Source organism: Talpa occidentalis, unplaced genomic scaffold, assembly GCF_014898055.3.
Source record: "Talpa occidentalis isolate TD23 unplaced genomic scaffold, MPIMG_talOcc4v2.1 talOcc4.16, whole genome shotgun sequence".
Taxonomy (NCBI): domain Eukaryota; kingdom Metazoa; phylum Chordata; class Mammalia; order Eulipotyphla; family Talpidae; genus Talpa; species Talpa occidentalis.
The window spans coordinates 49,758,774-49,781,289 of record NW_023601653.1 but is presented as its reverse complement, the minus strand read 5'-3'; the positions used below and the strand labels follow the sequence as shown (position 1 = coordinate 49,781,289).

At 37.3% G+C, this 22,516-nt stretch overlaps 1 long non-coding RNA gene across 1 annotated transcript in view; it reads left to right on the top strand.

The window, feature by feature from the left end:
- The window catches only part of LOC129145975 (uncharacterized), a 43,164-nt gene extending 20,974 nt beyond the window's left edge, over nucleotides 1-22,190 (top strand). The window contains exon 3 of the long non-coding RNA XR_008552241.1: nucleotides 22,151-22,190. This is a non-coding gene — a long non-coding RNA (uncharacterized LOC129145975). The remainder of the gene's footprint in view (nucleotides 1-22,150) is intronic.
- Nucleotides 22,191-22,516: the final 326 nt, after the last annotated feature.

Sequence of the window (22,516 nt, the reverse complement as noted above, 5' to 3'; positions counted from 1 at the left end):
TTAGACTGTCCACCTTTGGACAGTTACATCAGAAAGAACTTTTTATCTTCTTTATATGATGGCTATTTTGAGCCTCTGTTGCATACAGCCAAATCTTTATCCTATCATTCATGCTGGGTTTAATACAATCTCTATCACCTACTTGTCAGCAAATTTACAATTCAGATGCATCTCTCAGTCCCTAAACACTGAGATCAACTCCCTAGACATTTTGGGCTACACCATATAGCAGCAAAATGTAAACTTTATGAGCTTAGTGACCTTGCCTATCTTGTTCACCGCTACATTCCCGGTGCTTAGTAGCACTCATTCTATGTTCCTTTGCTCCATGCTAATGGCTAATCATTTAGTTAACCAATTCAGAAATGTATATTAAGTATCCAGAATGTGTAACAATTATGCTCAAAAGTAATAATAAATAACAATAATTAAACAAGTTTTTGCCAAACACTCTTAAGTGTTTTACATGTACCATATTTATGTCCTTCATCCTCAGCTCTGCTATCATTCCCATTGTATGTATGAGAAAACTGAGACACTGAGAAGCTAGGTGTCTTTCCTAAGGTTTCACAGATAAAGGGGATAGCTGGGTCTAGAACCCTGGCAATTTTCCTTGAACCTGTACCACGATCCACTCTACTGCCTTTCCAGAGAGTGCTGACCATATTCTTCCCATACAAAGATCTCAGATCCAAAGACCATAGTCTCCAATGCAAGTTCTGGAAAATAAGTGTCCATATTTGAAAATTGAAAGTGTCCATATTTGAAAATTGAACAGATTAAAATAGCAAATATTTTGTCAGAAGTCCTCCAAAGACTAATTCTAATGCAATGAAATTAACTTTCTAGTACATAACTAACTTTCTAATTTTATAAACTAGAAAAAGTAGTTGACTGATCATTAAAATGTGTGTTTTTTTAGAGTTTTTTCTAATTGTTTAATAATACTTTCTCTAAATATTTAATAATACAATATTGTATTGTAAAAATACAATAACACCATTTTCCTTTAATAACTGCTGTATATATAAACAGAGTAAAGAAATAATTAAATCTTATTTGAAGATGGTTGATCAAAATGATCTAGAAAGGCACACACCAAATAAGAACTTTTCTTTAATAATTAAAGGTGATTTGTAGAAGATACAGTTATTCACAATACAATTCTCATGTAAAATATTAGGGGCTCTGTATAAACAACATAGTTTAGGGCCTCCCTGGTGGCCTAGGGGTTAAGTCTTAGCACTATCACTGCTAAGGCCTGAGTTTCATCCCTGGCCAGGGAGCTAACCTACATGGCACAGCAGATCTCTCCTGTCTTGCCCACTGCTCCCCTTAGCAGTATTTTTCAGTACACCTGCCTGTTCTGCTCCCCATTCTGTCTCTGGTGGATCCTCTCACCCTCCACACCTCTGGCCTACACCCCAGTTCTTCTATGTGTAAATAAACAAACAAATCTTTAATAAATAAATAAATAAATAAAAACTTAGGTGGAATGAAAAAGAAAGAATAAGACTCAGTACTAATGTCCAGAACATCTAAAGTCAGCTCACCAATTTCCATCATGTAAAAGCTCCCACCCTGGCCTATTTCAGGCTACCAAGATGAGGTTCCCAAATGTAAATTGGGGTGAGACACACATTTTGCCCTCAGAGATCATGTCTGCTGTCTCACAAATCAGCCAACCATACTTCAGTGTCTAGTTGGTGTCTGGTATTGTGCTAGACATTTTAACAGGGACCACAAATAGAATGTACCCTGGTTTACAGGGGAGAGACTATCTTATGCAAGCCCAGAGACACTTCTCTTGAACAGAGGAATGTGGGGAAAAAGTAGTATTTGCCTTCTAATACTTTGGGAGGACAAGATGAAAGTACAAAAAAAAAAAAAATCACCATTGTGCCCCTCGATTAATACAGAGAATATTTATTAGCAGTATTAATTGCATGTTTTAAGTGTTCCATCTCATGCATGGGGGTTCCAAGTGAATATGAAATGTAAGCCCCATCCTTTCCTGTATAGGAGTTCATACATCATTCACATTAAAAACAAAAAGCATAGTTTTTATATTTTTGATTCTGAAAGTACCCTCTTTAATTAATTTTGTCTATTTGCCTTGCATTGTCAGAATCTGCAACACCATTTGTTTCATTTTTTTTCTCCCACTCCCATGGTGGCAAAACTTTATCACAAGAAATTTCTTAATTCTGGTTGAGGGGAACAAAATCCACAGTCCTATGGTCTTGGCTTGGGAGTTCCCATTTGTGTTATCCCTGTACATCACCATTACACATCCCCCCTTCCATGTGAGACCTGAGATGGAAACTATTGAGAGACTCAGGAGGACCATTGTGATTTGTGAAATGTTTGCATATGTTTCAGCATTCAGTATAGAAGTAAGGACTACACTTAGGTTAGCAATGTAATTTTGTGATGCAAATGGGAAAAGAAGAGGTTGTAGCTCTCCTACCACTCATGATCCTAAGGGTTCACCAAATCTTGTTTTGCTCCTGTTCTATATGCTTTCCTCCTGCTTCTAGCAAAAAGGATAAGAAGACAAAAACAGCAGCAGTAACCTCAGCCTCTTTTATGACAATAAAACTCAGAATCTTTGTCCCTCCTTCAGTCAACCTAATATTAGCAGTGCTCATGGGCTCAAGAACTGACCTATTTTAAGACCGCTCCATGTTATAATGGCTCAATGTTCAGTTCTACTGGATTCTATTGGCCCTGGTAATGGTACATCTTATATTTTGGAAGTGCAGTTGCATTTCAATGAGAGATGAAGAGTGAAAAGCCAGGGAAAAATCCACCTGCAATTCTTCTTCTGAACACTTTTTAAAAAAAAATATTTTAAGAACTTTATTTTTTTTAAAAAAGATTTATTTATTTATGCATGCAAGAGCTGGGGTGTAGGCCAGAGATGAAGGAGTGAGAGGATTGACCAGAGACAGAGCGGGGAACAGAACAGGCAGACTGACTGAAATACACTGCTGAGGGGAGCAGCAGGCAAGTCAGGAGAGGTCTGCTGTGCCATGTGGGTTGCTCCCTGGCCAGCTGGGGATCGAATTCATGCTGCAGAGGCTGCAGATTGCTTGATAGTGCAGTGCTAATCCCTTTGCACCACCAAGGAGGCCCCTCCTTCTGAACTTAACCTTGGAGATTCATAGATACAGTTTCACTTAAAGATGGCCACCATCACCTCCCATGACCCTACTGCTAGGGTTTCCAACTCCTCCCCACTCTCTCCATCAGGAAGTAAACAAATTCTTTTTCTTTCCACTTCCTTAGAGACAATATCAAACTTTTTCTAAAAGTACTGGTATAGTAATCCCAATAGGAAATCTATCAGACATTTAAAATTCATCAGAATGCAAGTTTGTGGGTACAGTTTTAGCTTGGCTAGAATATCTAATGTGATGTTCAGGCCTTACCTCCACTCTTGAATTTGAATTTAATAGCAGTTTGGATTTTAGACAACCTTACAATCCAGAGCTGGAGGGAGCTGCATTATTTTGGGGGAGAGCTTCTCCCTCCTGCCAACAGCAACCTTTAGTCCTTCTCTTGCATCTGCAGGACTGAGCAATTATGCTCATGGAGAGGACAGTCCTGCTGGGTATAAACTTGTCATTTTAGAGGAACCCACAATTAAACATATCCCACTAGTGGTGGGAGAGGTGTTTTTTTTCCAATTAAATTTCATATATTTTTTGAAACTCATATTTTACTTTTATTTTCAAATTTTTGAAGAATACTTCTTGAAAGGTTATCTAAAATTTACAGAACATCAAGAATTCAATGTGACAATAGCTTTTCACCAGTAATTGAAACACCATTTTTGGTTTTAAGGGACAGCATATGGTGGGGGTAGCAGGGGAGATTTAGAAGTCCCCAAAAGATTTAAGAAATGTGAATGCCTTACTTCAGCCAGTATGAAACTTGCAGGGTTTCCTAGACTTTTGCCTCCTGTCTCCTCAGGAATCTGTGAGAGCTATGGCTTTTCAGATGCCCAAGGAATGTCTGCATCTTTCTCCACAGATTTCTCTCCCAGACTTTAGTCTACTCTTAGCCACTCTGGATTCTGTTTTGCTGTCCCCTGCCATCCTCTCTAATCATCTGCATCTCCTGTGGAGGATTCTTCTTATCAACGGCTGTCTCTACTATTCAGCTTGTCTGAAGCCTATTCACAAACGTGATAGTGATAGTCAGGCTGGTTATATTCTAGAGTGAAGCCAGTCTACTCTCAGGAACTGACCTCTGTACCACCTAAGAGGTCTTAAATAAAGGCAGACACAACTTTCCAGGATCTGGTCTATTTCACATGACTGCCCTCCGGAGTAGCTGAAGACTGACAGCCCTCCACATCTCAAAAGACTGTACCTTGCTGTCTTCCATTCAGTCATCTTTTTAGTTCCTTCTTTCAGTTCATGTGTCAAGCTTGAATTTAAAAACAAATCTAGTCTATCTCTTGCTACATATGTGAACACAAACAAATTAGCTTGATGCTAAAATAAAGATTATAGCTCAAGTTCTCAACTTCATTGATTACCCCAGTATTCTAACCTTGGCAGTATTTCCCTCCTATTTTTTTTTTTTTGCAATCTGCTGTAACAGCAAGAAAATTAAAATTAAAGAGGAGAGACCCTTTCACATACAGTAATGATAGATTATGTATAGCAGTATATGTATAAAAAGTAGGTATCACTTTCACAATGGGTGAAATAATTTCATTTTTTGACACATTTCCAAATTTTGTCAATCCATTAAAAACAACTGAAAACTTAATTTAATAGCAGAGTAAAAAGTAAGATCTGAGTATGTAGAGCTGGAAGCATTTGTCTATAGGAGGAAGTGCTTGAGACGATATGAGCAATGTGTGCATTGGTACAATGTGAAAAGAACAGTTGATATAATAATGACTCACATAACTGACTTTCATTGGTTGACACCATCTAGCATTTGCCACTGCAATATTTATAGTGTGATACAGCATATTATGCTCAAGTAGAACAGATGTCACAGTGAATAGTGAATAAACTTTAAGTTAAACAGACCTAGGTTTAAAAACCAATAGAGTCTCTCTCTTACTAGATGTGTGAATACAGACAAGTTAGCTTCATGCTTCTCAGCCTCAGTTTTTCCATCTGCAAGTAATGGTGATAATATCTATGTTGAAGATGCTTTGTATTAATTTCAGTAAGTTAAACGATGCAACATGTGTACAGTGCATAGGAGAGCAACTAACACAGTCGCATTTAATAAAGTGGCCATATTTAAAGATAACTAGAGATTTAAGTATTTGTAGTCCACATTGCCATGTTTATCTTCCAGACTTTGTATTTTTATAATCCCTTCCTTTACTGTTTACTATAAGTCATGTTTCCTGTTTAAATCAGTGGTCAAGGGAAGAGAATGAAGTCAAATGCATTTTTATTTCCCAAGCTTTCATTAGTCAGATGAACATGTTGAATTGTCCAAGTGATTTCGATCTAGTGAATATTAAGACTCATACTCATTGATATTTATTTTTATTGAGGTAACATTGGCTTACAATACTGTATATGTTTCAGGGATGATATTTGTAGAGCATCTTAATTATGTTATGTTTTCCTGATCATGGACTATCATGGAATAGTTTATTCCTTTCAAAATATGTGAGTATTAAGTTAGAGCTTAAATATGAATTTAATTGACACTATATATTTCTGATAATTTACATTTTGTTTAATATTTGTTAGGGTTCATTAATTGGAGTTAATTATTTACTTACCTTACCTTTCTGAAAACTGAAGAATTGATAGTATTGGCTGAGGGGAGCAGCGGGTGAGACAGGAGAGGTCTGCTGTGCCATGTGGGTCAGCTTCCTGGCTGGGAATAGAACTGTGCTGCAGTGGCTGCTGATAGCTTGATAGTGCTGAGACTTAACCCCTTGTGGCACCAGGGATGCCTGAGGCATTTATTCTTATAAATTTATTCTTGGAAGGCAAGTGTAGCCTTCTGAAGTATGAATCAGTAATTACTAAGTGTGGTAAACATAGACAAGCAATATGAGTAGTTCAGCTTTCAAGTTCAGTGGCAGGATGATGGAGTATAATGTAAGTAGACATAGTAGGTACTTTAAAATTGTAGGCATTAATCAATTTTTCCTTATTCGATCATTCAACCTGGCTGTCTGAACTGAAATTATTCTTTTAAAATGTGTTTTTATAGTTATAAACTCAACTGAAAAATCCAAAATACTTTTCTCCTCCCTGCAAGTAGATACTTTCCCATTAGTTAAGAATAAGTGGAGATTTATGTTAGGTGAGGAAAATTGTTAATGCCTATATACCTCCTGGGAGGTGAGAGGACTGGCCACAAAATGGAATAGAATGATTAACATACTAGAGTCTCTTTTCATTGTTATTAAGGGCACTTTATTTCTTTTTATTTTTTCAAAGATTTATTTATTTGTGCATACAAGAACTGGGGTGTAAGCCAGAGGTGGGGGGGTAGTGAGAGGATTCACCAGAGACAGAGTGGGAAGCAGAAAAGGCGAACTACTGAAATACACTGCTGAGGGGAGCAGCGGGCGAGTCAGGAGAGTTCTGCTGTGCCATGTGAGTTTCTCCCTGGCCAGCCAGGGATCAGACTCATGCTGCATTGGCTGGCAATAGCTTGATAGCACTGTCCTTAACCCCTGCACCACCAGGGAGGCCTATTAGGGACAATTTCTTAAAACGTGGTTTACTGAATTACTGTATATGATAGAGAGTTCTGCTGTATCGTGCTCCTTAGGCCTTTGCCACAAAGAATTGTTCTCAGTGGAACCATGTCATCAACACTAACAGTATCTGAATCTCTTTGGATGAGAGCCAAGAACAGAACCCCACTACACCAAGCTTCACGGGATATGTTATGTTCCACTGAGACTCTGAGGTACATGTAATATTTTAGGGTTTTTTTTGATGATGGTTTTTATGATTCTCCAGTAAGTAAATTCACTGTTGAATCATTTACCCTTGGAATGATTCAGAATTTAGTTCTTGCCACAGAGGATAATTTCTAGCCCCAAAGTAAGTTGATACCTGATTATCTGAAAGTTAAGTTAATCTTTTTCCTCTCTCTATCCCATCTCATGCCAATAGGAGAAACTGACTTTCAGAGGAGTTTCAGGTTTAGGATTACTAGTTCCTTCTACCTTCTGGTATTCTGATGGTGTTGGTATTATCATTTCCATTTGGAAGGAAGGAGGGAGAAGAGAGAGCTAAGAAAGATAAACAGGTGGGCAAAGTTCTTTCCCCCAAATTACATCTTGCATTGGTTCCCACAGTAACTTTTGTCAGGCAGACTGTTGTTCAGTGTTTTATGTTGCTAGGTTACTTCATCCAAATCTTCCTTATACCTAAAATAAACCACAGGGTCATCCTTTTTATTTTGCATTTTTAGGTTTTCAAAAAGAACAAATTATCCATTCATCTCTAGTGACTCCTCAGTACATTATACTCCTCCAAAATTGTCCACATTGGATCCGAATTTTAATCAGTTTTTTTGGTTGTTATTCTAAAACAGTGATGTGAACATGTCAAATGACTTAGTGGTTCATCTGGCATAAGTAACTGAGAATTTGAATGCTTATCTGAACTTTATCTGAACTATCCTGAGTTTTCTTGGGTCTGTAAAATTGGAACTGAAATGTCATGGAAACTGGCTTTCTCAAGAAATTTTTGGTGAGCCAGAAATACTGTGAGAGCAGCCTTTCCCGTGGTGTTTTGGCAATTTTTGCTTTGGCCCCAGACAGAACCAGGAAGTTCAGAGGTGAATGAGAATGAAAAATAATGAACTGGTAACTGATCTTTTTTTTTCTTTTTCTTTTTTTTTTTTTTTTTTTTTGGTGCTTTACAAAGTTCAGAATTCTTTGAAGAGCATATTGAGTTAGACTTAACAGTTATAGGTCTCATAATGCTTAAGAGAGACTTGGGACATTATTAATAATTAAGCCCATCTGCGGCAAGAAAGAAGGAAATTAAAAATTACTATTTCCTCTTGTTTTTCACACTGTTTTAATAAAATCATTAATGAAATTGCAGCATCTGTAAGATTATTAGCCAATTTAATAAATAGCACATTTCCCCAGATTAGTGATGACAAGGCAGTCTTGTTTAATGAATTAGAGATCTGCTTTCTTTGCCATCCCTTCATTCAAGTTTTTACTATCAGGTAGGTCACATTTCATGGACTTTCATATTTAGGACCCATCATTGGACTGAAGCAGAGTTCTGTAGCAGGTAGATAATTACAGGGAGTTCTGGAAATCAGGTTCCCATTGGTAAGCCAAAGACAGCTACAGGATTCATGGATTTTATTTACGGAAATGTCCTGAAGGAGAGGGAGATTTGTGCTTGTTAAGCAGTAGTCATCAAATCTTAGTCTTGTTAGAGATACCATGGGCCAACCCCAGTCCACAAAGCCCAAATTACTGGTGAGGGTGTGGTTTTTTATCAACCTCCACTGGTAGTGTCCATGTTGACATAAATTGGCATCATGCACCACTGTTCAGTGTGCATCCACTGGGATGTCATGGGCTGGCCACAGATAGCAAGAAACAATTCAGAATAGAGAATTATGTTTCTATAAGGCCTGACTATTTCCTTTCATATGTTATTCTCTTCATGGCTTCTGAGTGCGAGGAGTCTGTTTCTATCATTCTCTTTTATGGGTGAAGGGATTGAGGCTCAGTTTCAATCATTCTCTGTTATTAGGAAAGCTCAGATACTTCTCTTTTGCCTTGAAGCTCCCGATACAGGATAGCATATTACAAGCAGAGAAAGGAGAAACACCTGCTCCTGCTATTTTTTTTTTTTAAAGTGGAAAGGGAATGTCTTGTCCAGGAAAGATATACTATTAAAAAACAACAAAATATACCAAGTCTTTTGCATACTTTATTCCTAAAGGACTTAATTACCAAGAGACAGAAGGTAATTGAGACAGAGTCTCAGATACCTATTCCAATTTGTGGGTGCTCTGAAAATCCTACAGATAGACTTTTGACTCGAAGGCTTTGCTTTCTTTGCAAACCCTGGCAGATCATAGCAGAGAAAGTGCTGTTCGCCAACTCTGAAGACTGTGTTGTCAGCCACTGGGAAGTGTCCATCTGCCTTGTTAGCCATCCATGAATTCCATGTTCGTTCTTGTGTAGAGACTTGGACACCAAAGGGACCCTGCTGAGTTATTCCATTTTAATTTAATAATATATACTTCTTTTATATATTATTCTAGTAGTGTTCTAAAAAGCCAAAATTTACAAATGTCTGAAATTTTTCAAAAATTTTGATGAAATTAATGCTCCCCAAAGATCCTTACTTCATTGTTTTTGCTGGCTATACTTTCAAAGCCATTCACTTTCAGTGAACTGAAGAACTGGACTTGGAATAGATGATACCCTTTGGATCAGCTGTGTCGGCTCTGTGATTTGTACAGGATTGGCACCCGTTGGCCTGGCCTTCATCCCGGGCACTCATTTGGAAAGTAGTCATAAAGAACAGGCAGGGGCAAGGGGACCTGAGGGCAGAGAGAGGTGATTTCCAAGCTCAGAGATAGTCAAGGAGAGAAACTGATCCCAAGAGGAGAAAAGTGGGGTTTGTAAGGCTCTGAAATACAAAGTGTGTACAGTTTCTGCTAAACACTGAAAGGTGTACAAGTCACAGCATGCTGCCCTCGGGCAGGTTTAGCAAATGTAGCTGACACTCATACAAAAGATAACCTAACCTGACCCAAACCTGCCAGTAGTTCATGGATAATATTTTCACTAGGATGAACTGCTCTTGAACTGTTTCTGTAATTTATTTGGTGCAAATAGGCTTTCCTTCCACATCAGACATGCGTGTCTTATGAACACCCATTTGTTTATTGTCAAAACATATTTATGATGGCCAATGCAAGCAAAACCTTCCTTTCCACTGGTGCTTGAATTCCCCCAAAGCCTTCTCATACTCTGTAACACAGCCCCTGATGATGAAGTATACCAAGCTTGTTCCAAACCCTGTCCTCTGTTTTCTTTGGACTTATCTTCAAAATCTATGGCTAAAGAGCAACTCCTAGTGTTTTATGACCTTTTTAAGGATGGTGCTTATCCTTTGGATTTGAAATGATTTTTCTTCTCTTGATGAAAATGTCAAGTGTCAGAAAGATCCAATCAGAAAGTGGATATTGGGCTAAAAATGGAAAGAAAGGAGAACAGCTGACTGGATATTATAGACAGCTGTGTTTTAGAAAGCCCCAAGAGGGTAGTCAGAATCAGTTGGTGGAATCTACTTAAAGTATAATCATATCTCATCAGTTTTATCATCATTATTGCCATTGATATTATGTATCCTAATAAGTCTTCAATACCTAGCTTTTGGACTAATCCTGACTCATGGTATCTATGTGTAACAAATATACAAATCCATGACATTTATGTCATGCTATCAGATGTACGTCCTGGTGCTGTGCATAGCTTGGATGATTCTAGAGATGATGGTTTCTATGGTTATTAATTCATTCCAGAAATATTTTAAGTGGTTACTAGGCAGTAAACAATCCAGAAAAAAACATTGTTTCCTTTGCCAAGTTCAATTATTCTTTTTCTGTTTGGAACCACTTGATCCCCATCTTATATGATAAAGCAAATAGTTTGGGTTCATCCCCGGTGATTTTTCAGGATGCCAAAAGAGTTTAAAGATCTAGTGAGCATTGTAGACTTCATTTATGAGCATCTGAATAAAAATAAATGGGAAATGATTCATCTGTTCTTGTGGTCAAGGCACATCTTAGATAGAGCTGAAGTGATTCTGCAGGAAAATAAACACTTCTTTCATTATTTATGAGGATGGTTGCTAGCACATAGAATACCTTTGTGCAATTTAGCAAAAAGTACCCCTTTCTCATGGCACTTAACTTAAGTAGGGGCTATTAGTATGATATGTGAATCATGGTATCTATGTGTAACAAATATACAAATCCATGACATTTATGTCATGCTATCAGATGTACTTCCTGGTGCTGTGCATAGCTTGCCCAGCCATGCTTGATATAGTAGCTACTTCAGACAACTTGGAGGGATTGCAAATAAATGAGACTAAGACATCAATAATTACATGTGTCTTCCCAACAAGGAGTATCTCTTGATACTATTCTGTCACCAAACATTTCCAGTGACACTCTCTTGTTTTCTTCTCCCCCAAGCAAATATGTAATTGAGCTCCTGTGTTTATCCCCAGCATTTAAACAACAGCTACTTTTACTGTCCTTTCTCACTAATCACCCTTTCCTCCAAATTTTCCTGAATGTTTTTCTCAAATGAAATCTCTCCTCCTCTGATTAACTCTAACTTCTCTTTGCTACTCATGGACTATAACACATCCATTTTTCTGTCTAGCTCCTTTTTAAGACCTCATCCTTAAAATCAAGTGAATGAGGAAGTCCATGACTTACCGGACTCCGAGGTCCTAAACTACTGAACAATACATGAGTGCTGAGTCCTGGAAATTCTAGACTCTCATAATCCTAAATTTAAAAATACAAATGCATTTTCTTTCCCTATCCTCGATGTGCTTTCCATCCCATTTGTTTTGTGCTGATGTGGCAGAAATAGAAAGTGAATGGGAACAGAATTACTAAAGGTTTCATCTTCCTCTCTAGGTTCAAGATGTAGTTACTAGACAGCGCCAATGTCTCAGGCTTTGGGTTGTTTTATACTCAAGACCTTACCTCACAGATTTTGGTAAGACAAGAACTGAACTAGTCTCAGAATTCCATTGATTTTTTTTTTTAATAGAGGCATGTTTTATTTATTTATTTATTTGTTTGTTTGTTTGTTTTGTTTATACAAGCACTGGGTACAGTCAGAAGCGCGGGAGGGTGAGAGAATTCACCAGAGCCAGAGCGGGGAGCAGAGCAGGCAGAAGGACCGAAGTACACTGCTGAGGGGAGCAGCGGGCAGCAGGAGAGGTCTGTGCGCCATGCAGGACCCTCCTCCGGTGGCCAGGGAGCAGCCGGGGATCGAACTGGCGCCGCAGAGGCCGCGGGCAGCTTCGAAACCCAGCACTCAACTGCTGCACCACTGGGGAGGCCCAGAATTCCATTGATTTTTAAACTTAATATATTGCAATCAATTCCAGGTCTATCTGGGATTCCACTTACTGAGTACACGAATCCTTCAAATGCCTGGAGACATTTGGCTCAGGCCCCATCCTGCCCATTAGTTGACATAGTCACTGGGGAGACTTGAGGAGCAAAATCAGCAGTAATTCTCATAATATGTCATCTACAGAAATTTGTATTTGGAAGGTCTGGTGTGTTTATCTATCAACCATCATTTAGTTAGTTCTGTGCTATGATGAGAAAAAAACTTTACCAACTCTCATCCTTTACCCCTTTTCTACTTCTCTCTCCACTATTAATTTCTATTTGAAAATCATACCCTGGTCTGTGGCATCGATATTCCAAAACATATAGCAGGAAATCACTACCTCTCCAAGGCTAGTGTTTATTAAATACATCTGTCTTCAAGTATTTTGGACAAAATTTATGTATGTATGTATCCAACAGGGATTTGGAGAGTTTCTTCCCCGTCCCACTCCCCAGTTGAACTTCAAAAACTCCAAGAGTTTCTTAGAAGAAATTTTAGGGTTGCAAGGAATTAAGATAAGGGGGTCTAACAGGAGATATTGAGGGCACCGTTTCCCACCCATCAGCAGAGCTCTGCTTTCACATGTGCCTGCATATAAGATTTCATGTGAGTGGGATCCAGCAACTGCAACACATTTAAAAACCATTTCCTTTGGAAACTATGTGGCATATGATCCTCAAGTGATCACTGTGTATCTTCTCTATTCTAACCTCTGCCTCTATCTATAATATATCCTCATCTCAAGAGCAAGCATTACGTGATCAATGACTCTGCATGGCATCATGCTTAAATCAATAGGTACACAGTTAAAACATGAAAACAATTGTTACTTATTTTACACTTATGATAAAATATCCTTCACATTTTTAATATAATTTCTAAGGATATTGATTAGATTTAGACTGATTCAGGTCAGAAGATAACAGGACACTCAATGATAAAGTGAATGATTTCTAGGAAGAACAATCATTTTGAAAAGCATGAGTGAAGGCCTGCAGTCCCCCAAGACACTGCCCACGTGGCATTTCATATTCTGAAACACTGGCTGACTTGAAAAGCAGCAATATTACCAGTTACAGTCATTATTAGTTACTCTTTTGTTTCCTTCTATCAATGTGTCAGTAGTTGTACTTCTTATTGTTAACTAAGAGAGGAAGGGAATAGCTTTATTTTCTGTGTTTTGTAGAACATAATCTGAAAAAAATACGTTCTTACACATGACATGCCCAGACCTGTCCCTAAAAGACAAAATGGTAGCTTGGACTACCAAACCACTCTCTCATTGAAGCCCTGTGGGGCCATGTGACTTACTTTCCTGATGCAAAGTGATGGGAAGACTCGTGTATCCTTTCCATATGGAAGCTTTGAGTGACAAGGTCTGCGTCCCCTGCTCTTTTCCTGTGGCACCATGACCAGCTGCAAGTCCTGAGGGAGGCTCACTACCATGGGCATGTAGTGTCAGCAGGAAGCACACAACAGCAACAACATAACAACTTCAGTGTTTCAAGCATAAGCTTGAAAACAAAAAAGTGGTATTTGGCCCTATAGTTTTATTTTTGCATGGTGAGTCTGAGTCCAAATGTGTTATCAGACTCTTTTGTGGTCTTCCTGTGATCGGGGCCAAGTCACTATGTACAAAAACAAACCACACTGGTTTCTAGTCCCCCAAAAATCAGAGAAGGGGGAGAGAGAACTGGTGCAGCTGTGGCAACAAATTCTTTGTTAGAGAACTTGGCTATCTAATTTATAAGTGCTTAGCAAGTTTGACCATGAAACAAAGAAACTCTGCATATTGGGGGAAGGAGGGAAGTTTTCATTTAGCAGCAAATCATTCATGTATGCATTTGTTGATTCATTATTTTGCTTCAAAAGTCAGGATGCAAATTGAAATCTCTTATGTTCACTAGTTTAACTAGAAATACTGTTCTAGAGTCTAGGTTTAATTCTACCTTTGACCAAGTTACTTTAATCATCTGAGGACTAGCTTTCAGCCCTTTCTGCCCACAGATTACATGTGGGCCCATGATGGGGAATATTGAAGTGTTCTTCTTGGGAAGCATTCATCAAACCCCAGTTGTCTCCCATGGAAAACGTGCCAACAGCTCAAGCCAATATTTAGACTCTTGACATCAATTCTGTCCCTCTCCCTCTCTAAGGTGGTATACTGTAACTCCTAAGATCAAATTGTTAGACAAGCAAAAATATTTTCAGATTTCCGATAATTTTATCTTTCATTTAATGCCAAAGATATAAATTTACATCCAAAATTTGCTACAATATCATGGCCCTCCACAGCTCCCCAAGCATGCAGCCAGCAGAAACAGGAAGTTTAATAAAACCCTATACTTCCATAAAATGTAGCCTGAAATGTATCATGAAACTGGGTCTCCCCCTACCTATCTGATAAACTAACATTTTATTTTTTTTAATTCCCTGTTTCTCTAATTATATACTAGATTCCTTAAGTAATTAAAGGAAAAGACACTTCCAATGGTTGCCTGCAATCTTTGAGATGGTAGATGTACTTTTTTTTTATCATTAATTTCCATGCTGTTTCAGAATAATACTTATTTCTATTAGCTTACCATTTTCAAATTAAACATAATTTTGTATAGTGATCTTCATGGTAATGTGTATATTTTGGAAGGAACTGTGACATTTCACCTGTATTTATATATCATCATGTTTGCTGCTTATCATAGAGAAAAAAATCTTTCCTCAATTTCACTGTGATCTTTTTATTGAACATATAATTATAAAATTTTCTTAACTGTAATTCTATACTAAGAACCACTAATTTAGAAAAATAATATAATCCTGAAATATATGCCATGGGTTGTAGTCAAGGCTCAAAAGTAAATTGTTCTTTATGCTCTGTAAACATTATGTCCTTACTTCCAAAATTTAATTAGACAAGACTGAAAATAAATCATAGATAGTCATGAAGAAAGGAATAAATGTGACTAATGAGTTAGAAATGAAAGCAGTGGGGACATTCTATGGGAATGTGAAAAGTTATTGGTCATGGGGACTATTTAAAATTTGAAGATAGGATTTGCAGTTTTAAATAGGGATAAATAAAGAAGATCATTTCATCTTCATTTCCTCGAAATTTATACAAATAAACATGAAGCCTCCCTGTTGGTGCATGGGTTAAACACAGCGCTATCAAGCTTTCAACAGCCGCTGCAGTGCTAGTTCTAGGGAGCAGCCCACATGGCACAGCAGACCTCTCCTGCCTTGCCCCGCTGCTCCCCTCAGCAGTGTATTTCAGTGTTTCTGTCTGTTCTGCTCCCCACTCTCTCTGGTGAATCCTCTTACCCCCCACATCTCTGGCTTGCACCCCACTTCTTGTATCCATAAATAAATAATTCTTAAAAAAATAAACTTATTATTTTTTTTCAAAAACAAATAAACAAGAAGAACAAGAAATAAAAACCTAAAACTCTAGAACATTAAGAACTATCTTTACTGCTGAAGGCTGACATAGGAAAGAGGGTTACCAAATCTTTTGAAGTTAAACAGGGATGCAAGAAGATGCTGAGAGAGGGCTCTAGAGACTGTGAATTTAATTCAAGACTGGGAAAGCCCAACTTTATTTTAATAGGACAATATAGTTAGATAAATTGTCTAATAGCAAAAGCTTCCCTAGAGAGCCTTTGGTAAAAAGAAGGGGAAGGAGGGCCTCCCTGGTGGCACAGGGGGTTAAGCCTCAGCACTATGAAGCTATCCGCAGCCACTGCAGCATGAGTTCGATCCCCAGCCAGGGAGCTAATCTACATGGCACAGCAGACCTCTCCTGTCTGACCTGCTGCTCCCCTTGTTACAGGGTAGGGAGAGGGGCAGCCCAGACCCCAAAAACCTGCTTGCTCTAAATAGGTTCTGCCATTCACCACATCAACACAAAACATATGAGACTTTAATGGGAAGGAACTTTGATACAATTAGGAAACAATACAGGAAAGGCAAAGAATATAGTTTCTAAATCAAACACCCAAAATTACCCATCCCCTCATGGGTAAAAGTCCATCCAAATGGGATTGGCCCAGAGCAAGGCCCCAAAGCCTGCCACATTTCTAAAGCACCTGCAAGTGGGGACCCACAGAAAAGGATCAGAAACAACCAGACAAATCTGGAAGGAAAAGAGCAAAATCAAAAGTCAAGACAAAAACCGCCACTGTCACCTCCCCACGGGTCTCTCACCCACATCTGTGTCACCCAGTCCACGACCAAAAGGCAAGCACAGTTTCTTCACGTATCCCTGCTCCATGTGCCTCCTCCAGGTCTCCTTCTGGCTCCATCCTGCTTCCTTCCTTCCTCAGTCTCCTCTGCAGCTTCGTCTCTCTCTCTCAGCTCCACCCTTCTTTTGGATGGGGCAGGAAACCTGGAACCTCCCCCTTTCCTGGGGACCACCCTATTACACCCTCAGCAATGTATTTCAGTCAATCTGTCTGTTCTGTTCCCCACTCTGTCTCTGGTGAATCCTCCTACCTCCCCTCCCCACCATACCTCTGGTTTATACATCAGTCCTTGTATGCATAAGTAAATACATCTTTTTTTTTTAAAAAAAAAAAAGGCAGGGAAGGCAAGGCTGAGAGAGAAAATATAAACATGAAGATAAGCTATGTTGTCAGAAGCAGTTTGTTGGTGAGAAAGGAGAGAGGAGAAATATGCACTATGAGAAGCTCTGAAATATCAATCTCTACTAGCTAGAGAGAAATAACTCGATAGCACCAACAAGCCTGCATCATAAGGAGACTCCTCGGTGGTCTTGATATGGTTCTAGCCCCCTTCCTAATATGTTATTCTGTAGAGAGGTAGTTCAGGAAGAAGAAACCTCATTCAAATAGGAATATTTTCTCCCACTTGGTAGAATAGCCTTTAATTTTAATGATAATTTTTTCACTGTGCAAAAGCATTTTAGTTTGATACAGTCCCATTTCTTTGTTTTTACTTTTGCTTCCTTTGCCTTTGGAGTCCAATTCCCCAAAGAGACCCCTGAGGCCATTGTTGCAGATTGTATTGCTTGTGTTTCCTTTATGGTTTTAGGTCTTAATGCCCAAGACTTTAATCCATTTTGAGTTAATTTTTGTGTATGGTGTGAAATGGTGATCTAGTTTCACTCTTTTGCATATGGCTATCCAGTTTTCCCAACACCACTTATCACTGTCTGTTCTTGACTTCTTTGTTACAGATTAACTATCCATACAAAAATGGGTGTATTTCTGGACTGTTCATTCTATCTCATTGGCCCACGTGTCTATTTTTATTCCAATACCATACTGTTCTAATTAAGCTTTGTAGATGGTTTGAAATTGGGGAGCATAGTATCTCCATTCTTCTCTTTTCTCAGAGAATAGCCATTGCTATGGCTATTCAGGGTCTTTTGTAATTTCACATGAATTTCAGTAATGTTTGTTCTATTTCCTTAAAGAATGTTATAGAAATTTTGAAAGAGATTACATTAATATGTATAATACTTTGGCTTACCAGAGGGGAGTTGGAACTCAAAAGTCAAAGGGGGCTCAATGGATTATGGTGGAGAGTTAGTGGTTCTTTGCTAGTGTGGTGACTTTATGTTGAGGAGGTATCAATCTGTACTCCTACAACATACAACTATGTCAGTTTTTTCAGAAAGAGTGTTTTTTTTTTTTAAAGATTTATTTATTTATGTACACAAGAGCTGGGGTACAGGCCAGAGATGTGGGGGGTGAGAGGAGTCACCAGAGACAGAGTGGGGAACAGAACAGGCAGACTGACTGAAATACACTGCTGAGGGGAGCAGCCAGTGAGACAGGAGAGGCCTGCTGTGCCATGTGGGTTGCTCCCTGGCAGGCTGGGGATCGAACTTGTGCTGCAGAGACTTCAGATTGCTTCATAGTGTGGTACTTAACCCCTTGCGCCACCAGGAAGGCCCCAGAAAGAGTATTTTTAATGAACTTCCATTATCCAAATAGATAAGGAAAACAAAAGAAAAATTAATGACATGTCATAAACTCTCCCTAAACATTACTGTACAGTTATCTAAAAACTGTGAATAAGTATTTGCCATTAAATTTAGATGTTGAAATGTTAACAAGGCATCAATTCTATTAGATAGGAGTTCTAAATATAGCCATCAGAGTGTAGGAATTGTAGGTTATGCAACAAAACACAGTGAAACTTGGATTCCCAAGCTTAAAAGAAGTGGGAAAGGAAATAAAAACATCACTCAAATAAAGGCTACTTATTGGAATCAGCAGAAAGGAGAAGAGAAGATACTTAACACACAGGCAGTGTTCTAGAATACTCTTTATAAAGTAGTGGGGTGGGGTGGGGAAAGACTAGAAAGTTAAAGGGAGAGTAGAAGAATTACAGAAAAAATGATAGACCTGGAAATCATATGTGAAAGATCCAACAGAATATCAAAGCTATAAATCATGCTGACCCTAAGAAAATAGCATAATTCTTATAAAATGAAACAATTTAAAGATACAATTTGAGAAAAGTTTATATCAATGGAAGTAGCTTCAGATACGTTATCTGAGAGAGCACATATAGCATGAACTAGGCTCAAAGCAATGAGTATAGAAACACACACTAGTAAAGTTTCTGGATATTAAAAAAAATTAAGAAAAAATTATTGGAGCTTCTAGTGAAAAATAGTAAATAAGATGAGCCACATAAAAGTGTATAGAAAGAGTAAGGGCTAGAACACAGAAAAGAAATGGTTTCAACAACCTAAGAAAGTATAAACTAAATTAATTGAAAATTTAGATGAAATGGATAATTTTCTAAAAATTAAAATTTACCAAATTTGACTAAAGCATAGAAACGTGAATAAACCTGTAACTATTAAAGAAATTTCAAGTCTCCTGCCCCAGACACCAAGTTAAGGCATTTTATGGTGTGTTTTAATAAACTTTTAAAGCCAAATATATGCAATTTTATATAAATCATTTGCGATACAAGTAAAAGAAGAAAATCTGACTGGCTCAATTTGTGAGTCCATATGTTGTTAATATCCAAACTAGGCAAGGACATTATAAACAGAAAAAACTACAGAACCATTTCTATATGAACATAAAAATAAAAATCCTAAATAAAATTTTACAAATTGAATTCATCATTGCATTAAAAATACACACACATCATCTTTAAGTAGTGTTTATTCCTACCCTGTAAAACTGTTTCAATATCAGAAAAATCTATCAATTGTATTATCACACAGGGAAGTCACACATGTAAGAAAAAGTAGTAATATTGACATATTTATTTATATATTTATCTAACAAATATTGATTTTTCACCTACTATGTGTTAGGCATTTCCCCATACAAAGGGGATAAAACAAAGAAATAAAGAGAAAAAGTCTGTGCCTCATGGGATTTTACATTCAAGTTGATGAATTAGAAAATAATCAAATAATCCAATAATTGAACTATATAACATCATGATGTAATAATTGTTATGAAGTAAAGCAAAATAGGATGATGAAATGACACATGTATTTTGAGCAGATATATGGATGAAGCAAGGAAGTGAGACAAACAAAAGTTTTAGTGAGATAGTGCATTAGGCAGAGAGAACTGTGACTATAAAAATAAGCATTTGTTTGGATCAAGGTTCAAGAAGGAACATTTAGGAATATGCTTGGCAGTTGCAAGGAGTAACAAGGTGGATGGAAGTGTTGAGCAAAAGATAGAACACAAGATTGGAGAGATTGTAGGAGGCAGATCATAGATGGTTTTGTATTCTAAAATAAGGACTTTGGATTTTATTCTAAAAAAGGTGATGGTAAAACCTTGGAGAATGTTCAGAAGAGGAATGACAGGCTCTGGTTTGTGTTTTAAATAACCACCTGGCTAACAAGTAGAGATTAATGTATATTAGGGAAAGCATGATAGATTTCAGAAAGAGTCAAAAGATTATTATTTAAGAGGACATGGTACTACCCCAGATAAATGACTTGTACTAAGGTAGTAACAGTGGTGAGGGTGATTAAATTTAGTCATGGACAAAATCTGGCAATAATTGTATTGATCAGAGTTTCCCAGAGAAACACTACCAGTAGATGGATGGGTGAGTGGATGGATGGATGGATAGATGGACAATAATGCAAGATTTGTTTGTGCAGTTTTAGAGACTGTCAAGTTTCAAGATCAGTAGTCACCGAGTTGATGAAGACCAGGATAGCTAATGATGCGGTTCTAGTCCAAGCCTGAAAACCTGAGAACCAGGAGAGCCAATGATATAGTTCAGGGCCACAGGCTGGCAGGCTAGATACCTAGAAAGAGGCCAGGTTTCAGTCTGAGTGTGAACACAGGGAAAAAACCCTGCTCCAACTCAAAGACAGTCAGGCAAGAGTTGTACAAATTTATTTTAATCAGGGTTCAGAGAATTTAGCAAACTTCTGGTGTGAAAAGCATGTTTCCATAGGAGAAGAAAAAGTCTTAACTGAGTAAAATTTTAAAATTTAATTACTATTTGACTGCATAATTGAGACTTCAAAAGCTTGTGGATGTTTAGCCTTCAACTGATTGGAAAAGGCCCACCCACATTAGGAAGAGCAATCTGTTTTACTTAATGTACTGACTGAAATATTAATCTCCTCCAGAAACCATATCACACATACCCAAATAAAGTTTTACCAAAATGTCTAGGCACTTCATGACCCAGGCAAATGTACACAAAAAAATGAGTATGGCAAAATAGGAATAGTACTTAAGAAAGAATATCTATAAAAAACATACAGATATTGTACTTAAGTGTGAGATTTTAAACGTGTTTCCATCAACAAGGCAAGAACATCACTATAACAACTTGTAGTAAACAACATATTGAAAGGTCTTATCCAATGTAATGTAAGAAAAAAAAAAGAGTAAGAGACTAAGATTTAAAAATGAAGCAGTAAAACTGCCCTTATTTGTAAACTATTTGTTTTGATTGATTTGAAACAAAGAAAATTTAAGAGCTTTTCAAGCTACTAGAATTAATTAAAAAAAGTTCCATAAGTTGACTGTACTCAAATAAAAATACTATAATCATTGTTCTACAAAACAATGTTCTACAAAAGTTCTACAAAACAAATGTTCTACAAAACAATGTTCTACAAAAGTTCTACAAAACAATATCCAGTTCAAAATTTAAATCGAAAATATATATACATAATACCTAGGAATAAGAATAGTACACAATGGTTAAGATCTTTATCAAGAAAATAAAATATATTTGAAGAAGAAAAATGATTTTAATACAGAGATGCACTATCATCCAAGAGTAATAAAGATGTCAGTGTCTCTCCAAAATACTTTATATAAATTTAATAAAATTCTAACCAAAATCAAAAAGATACTTTATGGAACTTGACAAGCAAATCCTAAAATTAATATGGAAGCACAAAAAAATCAAGAATAGCAAAGACAAATTTGAAGAAGAATAAGGTGAGAGAAGAGAGATTTATCTGACCAAATATATCAAGAATTTATGGAGCAATAGAAAGTGAGACCATGTGGTATTGGCGTAGGAAGAGTCAAAAAAATCCCCAGGGAACACACTGGAGAGCCCAGAAGCAGATACTTGCAGATATGGAAACTTGAAATATGACCAAGGTGGAACTACATGTCAATGAGGAAAGGCTGGACTGTTCAGTAAATGGTACTGGGACACTGGTGAACCATATGGAAAAAATAAAAAAAAAATTGGATCCCATTCTCACACCATATACAAAAATAAATTCCAGATGGATTAGCTATTTGACAGTTAAAAGCAGCTTGGGTAGAAAATATGGGATATCTGCATAGATACTGAGTTTTGGAAATTTTCTTAGACAAGATACAATAGGTAGAGCAAAAGATTGATATGTTTGATGACACTTTGGTGAAACTGAAAACCTCTTATGTTCAACAAAGACACAAAACAAAGTACAAAAATAAACCACAGTCTGTGAAAAGATAGCTATAGCTCCAAAATGGCAAAGAATTTATTTTTTTCCTTTTCTTTCTTTTTTTCTTTTCTTAGCTGGATGAAAGAATGAAGCAAGTGGCAGCAAAATTTAAATGGGACAGCACCCAGAGTCATGGTTATAGAGTAACTGTAGTTCTCATATACTGCCAGTAAGCATTGTATTAGTAGCACTAGTTTGGAGAGCAATTTTGAAATATCTGGTAAAGCCTATGTTTCTGTCCATTTTAACAATTCCACTGCTAGCATATAATTTGGAGAAAATTTTCCACATGTGAAAGGAAATGGGAATAATAATATTTATTGCAGCCTGATTTCTAATTAAAATAGAAATGTCATTTACTAGGAACGTAGATTCATAAATTGTGATATAATCATGTAACAGACTAGCATATTGCTCTAGATACATGTGTTAAGATGAAC